Source organism: Xenopus laevis, chromosome 5L, assembly GCF_017654675.1.
Source record: "Xenopus laevis strain J_2021 chromosome 5L, Xenopus_laevis_v10.1, whole genome shotgun sequence".
Taxonomy (NCBI): Eukaryota; Metazoa; Chordata; class Amphibia; order Anura; family Pipidae; genus Xenopus; species Xenopus laevis.
Window position 1 is genome coordinate 149,071,983 of NC_054379.1, and position 10,677 is coordinate 149,082,659.

Sequence of the window (10,677 nt, forward strand, 5' to 3'; positions counted from 1 at the left end):
TTTGGATGTTGTTCAGCTACAACTCAGTAACCCTAGACAGTATTCAGCTGTTGGTGGGTTCTGTGAGTTGCAGTTTAACATCAGTGGCAACAGCTGTTCCTACTACTACTGTACTATTATCCTCACTGCACTGTTTTGCTATACTGGTTTCTCACTTATTGCTTTGCTGGACCAAACTTTGAGCAGGTCCAACACAGTCACCCCCTCTCTCTTTGCAACCCCCTAAAGCTACACTTAAAGACATCTGGTAGCAAGAAGGAATGTAATAATTAGTAATCAAAAAAACACAGGCAGTCTACACCAGATCTCATCCTTATGGTAAACCTTTTGGTTCGTGAGATGATTGGGGGTCTGTTCACCTGATGATATGCCTATTATCACATCAGTGTCCATCCACAGGATGATGGACCTGTACATCTGAAAATACACCCACTGTTATACCACTGTCCATCCATGAGATGATGGGACCTGTTCACCTGTTGATATGCCTATTATTTCATCACTGTCCATCCATGAGATGATGGAGCCTATACATCTAAAAATACACCCAGTGGTGTACCATTGTCCTTCAATGAGATAACAAGGCCTGTTAAATATCTATTATCCCATCACTCTTCATCCCTTAGATGATGGGGCCTGCTCATCTGATGATATGCCTATTATCACATCACTGTCCATTCATGACATAATAGGGCCTGAACATCTGAAAATACACCCAGTTTTATACTACTGTCAATCCAGGAGATGATGGGACGTGAATATCTATGTAGTGATTAAATCAGCTTGCCCATAGATCAACTGGTGGGATGTCCCAAGAAGTGCCCTGTGTGTGGCCAACTAAACTCACTGAAACAACAAAACACTTGCAGCCATCACAAGGGCCATATAGTAGTGAAAGCACTTTGGGGGAATGATTTAAGGCGCAACACAAGGCAGTGACACTCATCCTCACAATGACTTTACGGCTTTCTTTGTACATTCAATTAGTATTTATATTTAGTGGATTTTATGGCTTTCCTATCTCCTCTGACTTTGTATCAGCACAGCCCCTGTGTGTTATATTTATATTAGTTGTGTATTGACATCACATCTCCTGATGCCTATTTACTAAGAAACACGTCAGTTTACATACATAAACATAACTGCATTCAAATGTTTGATGACCGTATGCATCCAAATGTGCATTCGGCCTCTAGAAATCAGCTGTTTACCCAAAGGCTGGGGTTAGGCAAGGTCATGCAAATTTGACACTTTGACACTCCCAGTTTGTTGGATGGTACCATGGGATCTCAGCAGCATCTCCTGTTTAAGAAATGTAGGTCAGCCAGATGGATATTTTTAAAGGCGACCTTAAGTTTAATCAAGAATTGGACTAGAAATGCAACAATTTATGGTTTCAGCTTCTAGACAAGCCCACACAATCCAATCTGCACCTCCAAATATGCCCCCAGTAGCTCTCCATCTTGTTTTCTTCACATGCTCTCGGCTGCTGTCAGTTACCTGAGCTTAAGCTGGCCACAGACGCAAAGATCTGATCGTACAAATCAAGGTACGATCGGACTTCCCCTTCTCCCGACCTGCCACTAACCATTCCGATCAAATAAAGTACAAAAGAACAGATCAGCCAATGTTCTGCCCCTGACAGCCATCGTACCAAAGTTATGTCCGACCAAAGCTAGTGACAGTCTCCCACTGAAAATCGTACGATCGGCAATACATGCAGAGATATTATCAGCAGCCGACAGAAATCTTTTAACCTGTCTGATCGACCAAACGACCGATCTCCGCCGGACGAAAAATGTCGGGACTCTCCACACACGGTCCGAAAATCGTGCAATCCTCGATTCGTACGATCAGATTTTTGAGTCTATGTCCAGCTTTAGGGACTGAGTTATAATATGCAGTGTATTTTCAAAACTAAATTAAAATCTGATCCATTTTTGGGACCTGATGATGTAGGCAAACAATACTTTTAAACCCCATTACTGCTACCAATGAGTGGAAAATGAATTTGCTTCACAAACATGCAAACATCCGATCCGTAATGTTAAAATGTTGCCGATAGGGATTGTATGAAAGTTAAATGGAAAAAGAAGCTGCTCCTGAATAGAGCTGAAGAGACTGTGGTCTCAGTTACAGATGTTTTTAGCAGATGTTTAGGGTGGGTTTCCTGAATCCATGCCTGCTGCTTCTCATTCACAGACTGAATTTATTTGGACTTTCTTTATTAGATTTCAACAAAGGCTTCTTTTATAGAACACTGGTGGTTTCAAGATGGAAGTAGGACCTATGAAGAATTCTTTCCTGTGCCGCCTTCATTGCAAAGAAGGTCACGAAAGATATCCACGTTTTTAGTATCAAAACTTTAGGGAGCCGGGCCCCCAAGTAGAAAAAACTTCTCCAGGAACAGAAGCGGTATTGTAGTTACACCACTGCACATGTTTCGGAGTGCTTTTAGGCTTATAGGGGCAGATTCACTAAGCGCTGAATTTGCACTAGCGTCTGCTTCGCTCACATCGCAACACTTGGCCAGGCGTAAATTCACCAGGACAACGTTAATTCACTAAAATCCAAAGTTGCTTCCAGGGCACCAAACACTGGCGAAGTTGTGCTAGCGTTGACTAATTTGCATACGGCGGGAAGTTAAAGTTGAATGGACGAATATGTTGTAGCCAATACATTACACTAGACAAGCCTGGGAAACCTTAATAAAATAAAATACAGCTGCTATATTGCTCTAAACATGTGCATAGGTGCCATATGTTAGGAAATGTAGAGGGGAAGCCGGGTACCCCAGAAAAAGTTTACTCTCTTTTGCAGCCTATCACCCAGTGTTTTTTGGGACTTTTTTTGAGCAAGTCCTATCTGCTCTATTGCACTTCACCTGGTCTGTGGTGGAGAAGGCAAGTCTGCACAATAGGTAACGTTCAGTAAAATCCGCATCTTAGTGAATTTGCGTAGTTACGTCCCTTCGCCAGAGCGCAACTTCGCCAGGTGTAAGGGAGCGAAATATTGCAAGAGTCTATCTCCTTCGCTAGCGAAATTACACCAGCGACCGTTCGCTAACCCTGCCAGGTGGATGAGCAAGGGGCAGATGGGTGGAGGCATGTAGGTGTTCTCCCCCACTGTTCTCCTTACTAGCATAAGTCAGTTCCTAGTTATATCAGTTCCATTATTCTTTGACCTGTGCAACTACACCTCACTTGTAGGATGAAATCTATCAATCCAACTCCATACTACAAAATCTCCAGTACAGGTATGGGAATTGTCATCCAAAATGCTCGGGACCTGGGGTTTTTCCCGAATAAGGGCTTTTCCCATAATTTGGATCTTTATACCTTACATCTACTAGAAAATCATGTAAACATTAAATAAACCCAATAGGCTGGTTTTGCCTCCAATAAGGATTCATTATATCTTAGTTTGGCTCAAGTACAAGGTACTGTTTTATTATTATAGAGAAAAAGGAAATAATTTTTAAAAATTTAGATTATTTGGATAAAAAGGAATCTATGGGAAATGGACTTTCCCTATTCGGAGCTTTCTGTATAACGGGTTTCTGGATAATGGATCCCATACCTGTATAGTTTAGCTCAGGGGTCCCCAACCTTTTTTTACCTGGGAGCCACATTCAAATGTAAAAAGAGTTGGGGAGCAACACAAACATGAAAAAGTCCCTTGGGGTGCCAAATAAGGGCTGTGATTGCCTATGTTGTAGCCCCTATGTTGACAGGCAGCCAACAAGGGGATCTACTTGGCACTATACATAGTTTTTATGCAATTAAAACTTGCTTTCAAGCTTAAAATTCAAAAATAAGCACATGCTTTGAGGAGCCTGAGAGCAACATCCAAGGGGTTGGAGAGCAACATGTTGCTCGCGAGCTACTGGTTGAGGATCACTGGTTTAGCTCTTAGTGCGCTAGCACTACTATGGTGAGGTTAGCAAATATAGAGGGTATTTTATGTCATTAGTTTTTGGTGGTGTAGGATAGATGGCTCCCATATTGCAGTTCAAAGTAAAAAAAAAGGGGACAGGTTTTTTTTCCTATTAAGAATTGAATTAAAGACACAGTGCACTTGTAATTATTTGGCTCAAGTATTGCTTTACTTTGTCACTTCTCCACTAATCACGGGTGAAGATACATTTGTTGGCTCCATCGTTACTCAGGCCTGCCTTGATCTTTTTATTGACCTGGTGTTAGGAGGAGCTGTGTCCCTTTTCATATGTAATTGTTGCTCTGTATCGTTTGGGTGGTTGATTGAAATGACCATTGTGCAAAGTTAAATTGGTACATTCCTTCCAGAGTTCTGGGGCATCCCGGAGATCATGGAACAAAACCTTTCTTTCAGAATTTTATTTAACAAGAAAATACCAGGAGCTTTCCCCCCCTTGGTCCTAACATTTCACGAGAGGAGGGATTGTACGTCAAATCACAGCTGCTGTTTGCAAACTGCCATTATTCCCTCCTGGCAGGAATGTACATGGAGAGTTGGAGACCAATCAACAAAGTGCCGGCAGCAATTTCTAAGAATCATTTGTTATGTGTTTGCTGTTTGTCACGTGTGTCACATGATAACAGCGAGACCAACAGCAATGGGTGCAAAAATAATGTAGAATATATGTAGAAGGAGTTCTCTTTAATGGAACACTCTTTATTTGGTATTGTTCAGAATTATGATAGGCCTAATTATCATATTATATTATTATTAACATATAGCACTGCCAAATTTATGAGTCTTTAACTGCTTTCGTTTTTAAACTTGCAGTAGCCAGTGACAGTTAAAGGTCATCAAGTGGTGATAAGACTTGCACTCAATATCAATGGAAAAGGCTGCAGGTTAGGAATCAGTCACCTAAGTGTTACTGTTTCCATCTTTCTTTCATGTTATTTTGCCAGGAATTAAATCAGAACCTTAAAGCTAGGAGGGACCTCTGTTATATGACAGAAGGTTAGGTCTGTCATCTTTTTGAAAAACAAAATCCAGCCCTTTCCCTATTAATAACATTGAGATATTCTTAAAAGCTAAGATTATAAATACCAGACAGGTGGCAACACTACAACATGCAGGAAGGATCACTAAAACACACACACATTTGGCATCTGGGTTGCTTGATGATCTGGGTGTTGTCTGTGCAAGGCTGTCGTTTTGCAAGCGAACTGGATTCGCCCTTTTTCAGCAGGATTCGGCCGAATCATTCTGCCCAACTAAACCGAATCCAAATCCTAATTTGCATATGCAAATTAGGGACGGGGAGGGAAATTGCGTGACTTTTTGTTAGAAAACAAGGTTTTCCCCTTCCCTCCCCTAATTTGCATATGAAAATTAGGGTTCGGATTCGGTTCGGTATTCGGCCGAATCTTTCGCAAAGGATTCGAGGGTTCGGCCGAATACAAAATAGTGGATCCCTAGTTCAAGTAAATTCTCATACTGGAGCAGGAATCCTGTTTTTCTTACCTATGCCCTACGTGAGTGGTGTTTGTACAAGTCAAAATCTTCACCTGAATTAATGAGCTGCCCCCAAGTGATTGTATCTATTTACCTGAAACCCCAGGCCGGTGCTCCTATCAGCAGAAAACTGCACCGGTCCGGGGGTTCTTCTAGCCAGCACCACAAAACGATTGGCTTCTTTTTTCTTATTTCTCTAAATTTCTCGGGGGAGACGCATGTGCAGTACAACGAAATAGACGACTTCTTCATTAAAGTTCGGCTTTTCGATCTACTGAGCATGTGCACGTGTGAGAATAAAGAAGAAGCCAGAAACCGATCGCTCCATGGTGCTCACTGGAATAACCAGGGTCGGTGCAGTTTTCCGCTGATAGGAGCACCAGCCGGGGGTTTCAGGTAAGTAAATACAATAACTTGGGGATGCCTAACTTTTGGCACGCTCAAGTAAACTCCTTTCCTTCTCCTTTAAACTTAGATTTTGGGAAAACTGTAAAAAAGTCTTTATTTCTGGAGAACAATCTGAAAACAACTCAACTGAAAAAGTGTTTGGAAGGTGAACAACCCCTTTATGTGGAACATCTTGACATACAGGAGATTACAATCAAAGCAGGTTACAAGCACAAATAGGAGAATAACAAGTGCTGCTGTTCACAATGGCCTGGCCCAAAAATGCCAAGACTGGACTCAGGGCTGGTGTAAAGAAAGTACCTGTGCGGCGGGGTCGTCCGCCGCGACATCGGCCTCTTAAAGGCGCAGGCACGTTTTGATGCACGTTTTGGTGCAAAATTTGAATGCTATTTAAGGGCCATTCATTGTACAGCCCTTTGCCCGTGATAGAACTTAGTTCTTGTGGTTTCCTGAGCGTTGTGCGTCTGTCTTTGAATTCTGATCTGATTATCCGTGTTTGACCCAGCCTGCTTCCTGACAATCTGTATCCTGACCTTTGCCTGCCTACGACAACCCTTTGTTTGATCACCCGGTTTGACCCTTTGCCTGTTTGACGATTCTGATATCCTCCTGCCTCGACCCAGCCTGTCTGACCTTCCTTCTGCCTAATCCTTTTGTAACGTGACCTTTGGCCTAAATGACTCTAACAACAGTCGTGTCCCTTTGCCTGCCAGAACTCCTCGCCTTGCTCCCCTCGAAAAGTCCAGGTGGCATCTGAGTACACTGAGGGCTCCTCCCGAAGCCAAAGGCGGTCACACTACTGGTGAAGCCGAGACCAGGGAGCTTGGCACTAGTTCTAGTTAAGGGTGCCGACCGTGACAGCTGGATTTACATAGCGGGCGCCCCTTAGGCCCACTGCCGTTCATCACCCCTGTACCCTCTCCTTCATTCGTGCCAATGCACAAATTTTCATCATCGGGTCGGGAGCACTGGGGATTGGCACACAGAAAATTTTAAAAACTATTGTATCTCCTAAGCTGCCCCAGAACTTCCCGACCAATATGGATGTGTTTTGGTGGCATGCCATCCCCTTAAATCCAACCGCCCTAGGCCCGGCCTTGGTGGCCTTTCCACAAATCCAGGCCTGACTGGACTGGGTGCCATGCTAGTTCTCCAAGTGATAGGATCTTGGTTAAGTTTTGAAAAAGGTGAGTGAATATTCAGGGATAGAAGTAGAGAAAGTAAGAGAAGAGAAAAGTAAGAGAAAGGTACAAGATAGAAGATGGCAGTGTATGTGGGTGAAAAAGATAATGGATCTGAGAGGAGCGGAGGATAGGACCAGGGATAATATATTTAGTGGAGATCGGAGGAATGCAAGGCTTTGACGTTTATCATAAGCATTTTGAAAGTTATCCTTTGCTTCACAGGGAGCCATGATAAAGATTGTAACAGGGGACAAGCAGGAGCTCCCTTAAGGGAGAGTAGCAGAAATCTTATGTTTATAAGCCTCTGGGGGTCTAAGCAGATGTGTTTCTGAAACCATTTTACATAGACCTCCACTAAAGGCTTGCTTGTAAATATGTGACTATGTGATGCTGCCTGTAAAATTTGTTTATAAACTGAACTGGAATAATATGAGGTTAGATATTACCTTTAATTAATATTATACCTATGGCCTCCCAGATTTTGTCCCCAGGAGCTTGCACATTACACAGACAAACCAATACAGCTGCATGCCAAAACTCAACCCTTTCTGATATGAGTCACTCATCCAGTTAGAATTTGGAGGTCAACCCCATAAAGCAAGTTAATATTTACCAAAATTCTCTGAATAGTTCATTGTGACTGGGGAATTGATTTAAAACAACCTGACTGGCACATTAGTGATACTGTTACTGCAGCCAGTTTGATCTTTATCTCTTCAGTTTTCCATAGCATTGATTCAGATAAAATTCAGAAACATGTAACCCTCATTTCTCACCTTCACAATATGAATTTCTAGTGAAAAAAAAAACCTCACATTTTTAAAGATTTATTATACCCCAAGGCTGCAAAAAGTCAGAATCCGAAAATCCGCCATCTCAGACCTGCCGAGGTTGTATATAAGTCAATGGGAGAGGTCCCTATCCTATTTGGACATTTTTGTGGACTGTGTTGGAAATTGGATTTTGATAAATAACCTCTTCAGTGTAAACCCCTGCTTGGAAGAGGTATGGAATAGTAATGTGCTGCACTTTATCTAAAACACTGAAGTCCAACATCTTCTCATTGTATAAATATATAAGGGGATCATATAATAATCTCTCTAATGCTTTATTTACCAGTAGGTCTTTCCATCTGACACGAGGTCACCCATTCCAATTAGAAGAAAAGAGGTTCCGCCTAAATATTGGGAAGGGGTTTGTTACAGTGAGAGCTGTGAAGATGTGGAATTGTCTCCCTGAATCAGTGGTACAGGCTGATACATTAGATAGCTTTAAGAAGGGGTTGGATGGCTTTTTAGCAAGTGAGGGAATACAGGGTTATGGGAGATAGCTCATAGTACAAGTTGATCCAGGGACTAGTCCCATTGCCATTTTGGAGTCAGGAAGGAATTTTTCCCCCTCTAAGGCAAATTGGAGAGGCTTCAGATGGGTTTTTTGCCTTCCTCTGGATCAACTGGCAGATAGGTAGTTAATATATAAAAAAAAAGTTGAACTCAATGGACATGTGTCTTTTTTCAACCTTACTTACTATGTTACTATGTAGGCCAATGTTATGTTATTGAATGTTAAAGGACAAGGAGCGTCTCACTATAAAAGTTGCCCATCTGACAGAATCCATAAAAAGCAAACTGAAATCTCTTACCCAGTGTCTATATCCGGCACGATTTCCCTGAAGATCTACAAAGAACTGGCCATTTTCACAGATGTCTCGTGTCCAGCGAGTGATGCAATGAAGCACTAAGACCATGGCTGTGGTGCCTGCCCACAACATCCTGTATATTAGTCTCCTGGCCCTTGAACATGTGAACTAGTGGATAATTAGCTGATGGCCTGGACAATCTTGGATAGTAAGGGTAAGGCCAGACGAGGAGATTCGTGGAGGTTTTGTCGCCTGGTAACTTATCGCCACGTCTTTTGCGACTATCTCCCCGAACTGCCTCAGCGTTTTTTCCCCATAGGCTACAGCGCAAAATCGCCTGCGCTAATGCACACGCGGCGATGCGTTTTCAATAGTCGCCAAAGTTGCACAATTTTTGCAACTTTGGGCAACTATTGAAAACGCATCGCCGCGTGTGCATTAGCGCAGGCGATTTTGTGCTGTAGCCTATGGGGAAAAAACGCTGAGGCAGTTCGGGGAGATAGTCGCGCAAAAGACTCCCACAAAACCTCCCCGAATCGCCTCGTCTGGCCTTACCCTAATGCTCCAGTGTATTCAGAGCGGATTAAAGAAGGGCTCTGCTTAAACATTGTGTGGTTTAAATCTTGTTTATGAAATAAATTACAGTTTATTTGCAGAGCACGAATGTATTTAAAGGGGAGTACATATACCTGAAATTGCCAGTGATGTCCTAAATGCAATAAATAAATCAAGCAAAATTTAAACAGAAAGTGTCCACAGAACTTATGCTTCGCACGCAGCAATACCTCAAAACTAAAAATTAGAGTAAAAACTTGCTCGATTGTGGTTGGCGATGGAGACCTGCAAGTGGCACCTTGTATGTCCCTTTGGGTGTGTGTGCATTTAGAATTGGCAGTTTAAAAGCACTGCAGATGTAAATTTAGCACCGTTATTTTAACTTTCAGGCAGCCAGTTTAGATCTTAGTCTTAGAGTAATATTACTATTTACCAGCAGATGCCACTAAATCTTCTCAGTTTGCTACTGACCAGTACAGTACAATATTACAGAGAAAAAGGAATCATTTTGAAAAATTTGGATTATTTGGATAAAATGGAGTCCATGGGAGATGTCATTCTTTAATTAAGAGCTTTCTGGATAATGGGTTTCCAGATAAAAGATTTTATGTGCTGAACATACTTTTATGTTCAACAACCATATCACAAAGTATGACAATTAGTGACCATACTAGCTGCTTCTCTCCCTGCACTGCAGCCTTCGAAGCATTGATAATAACAAGAACTAGGCAAGAACCGGCAAAGCAGCCTTCTTGGCCCCTGGTCCCCAGCAAAATAACATTTTCAGGGTCCCTCCAGCACTTGCATTATGATTCATGCCAACCACCCCATGCCCAGGAATGCAAACACTTCTCTCCCCTTGGCCTCCATTGTAGTTCAGTAGCCATTTCTTCCCAGCAGAAATGGCTACTGAGCACATGCAGCAAAAACAAAGTGGGGATCAATTGGATGTAATCCTTCAATTTGCATCTTTTCATGAGTGTCTCTATGTAAGAAATCAGGGGTTTAACTATAGAGCAGAGGTCCCCAACCTTTTTTACCTGTGAGCCACATTCAAATCTAAAAAGATTAGGGGAGCAACACAAACATGAAAAAGTCCCTTGGCAGGCCAAATAAGGGCTGTGATTGGCTATTTGGTAGCCCCCTATGAGAACTGGCAGCCTACGAGGAGAGCACATGTTGCTCACGAGCTACTGGTTGGGGATCACTGCTATAGAGGATACAGGTCCCACAACAGCTTGGTGGCCCAATATAGCTCTGACTGATAAGCAGTTTCATAAATAATGCCTTATTCCCACTGGTGCCCAGTAGCTTTTTCTGCAGCCATATTGCATCATCCCACTGTTATCCCATACTATCTAGTTAAAGTGGACATTGATTCTGTTCCTTTCAGTTATTATCAAGGATTAAGATAATGCTGTTTGCCAAAAAGCACTATAAAAA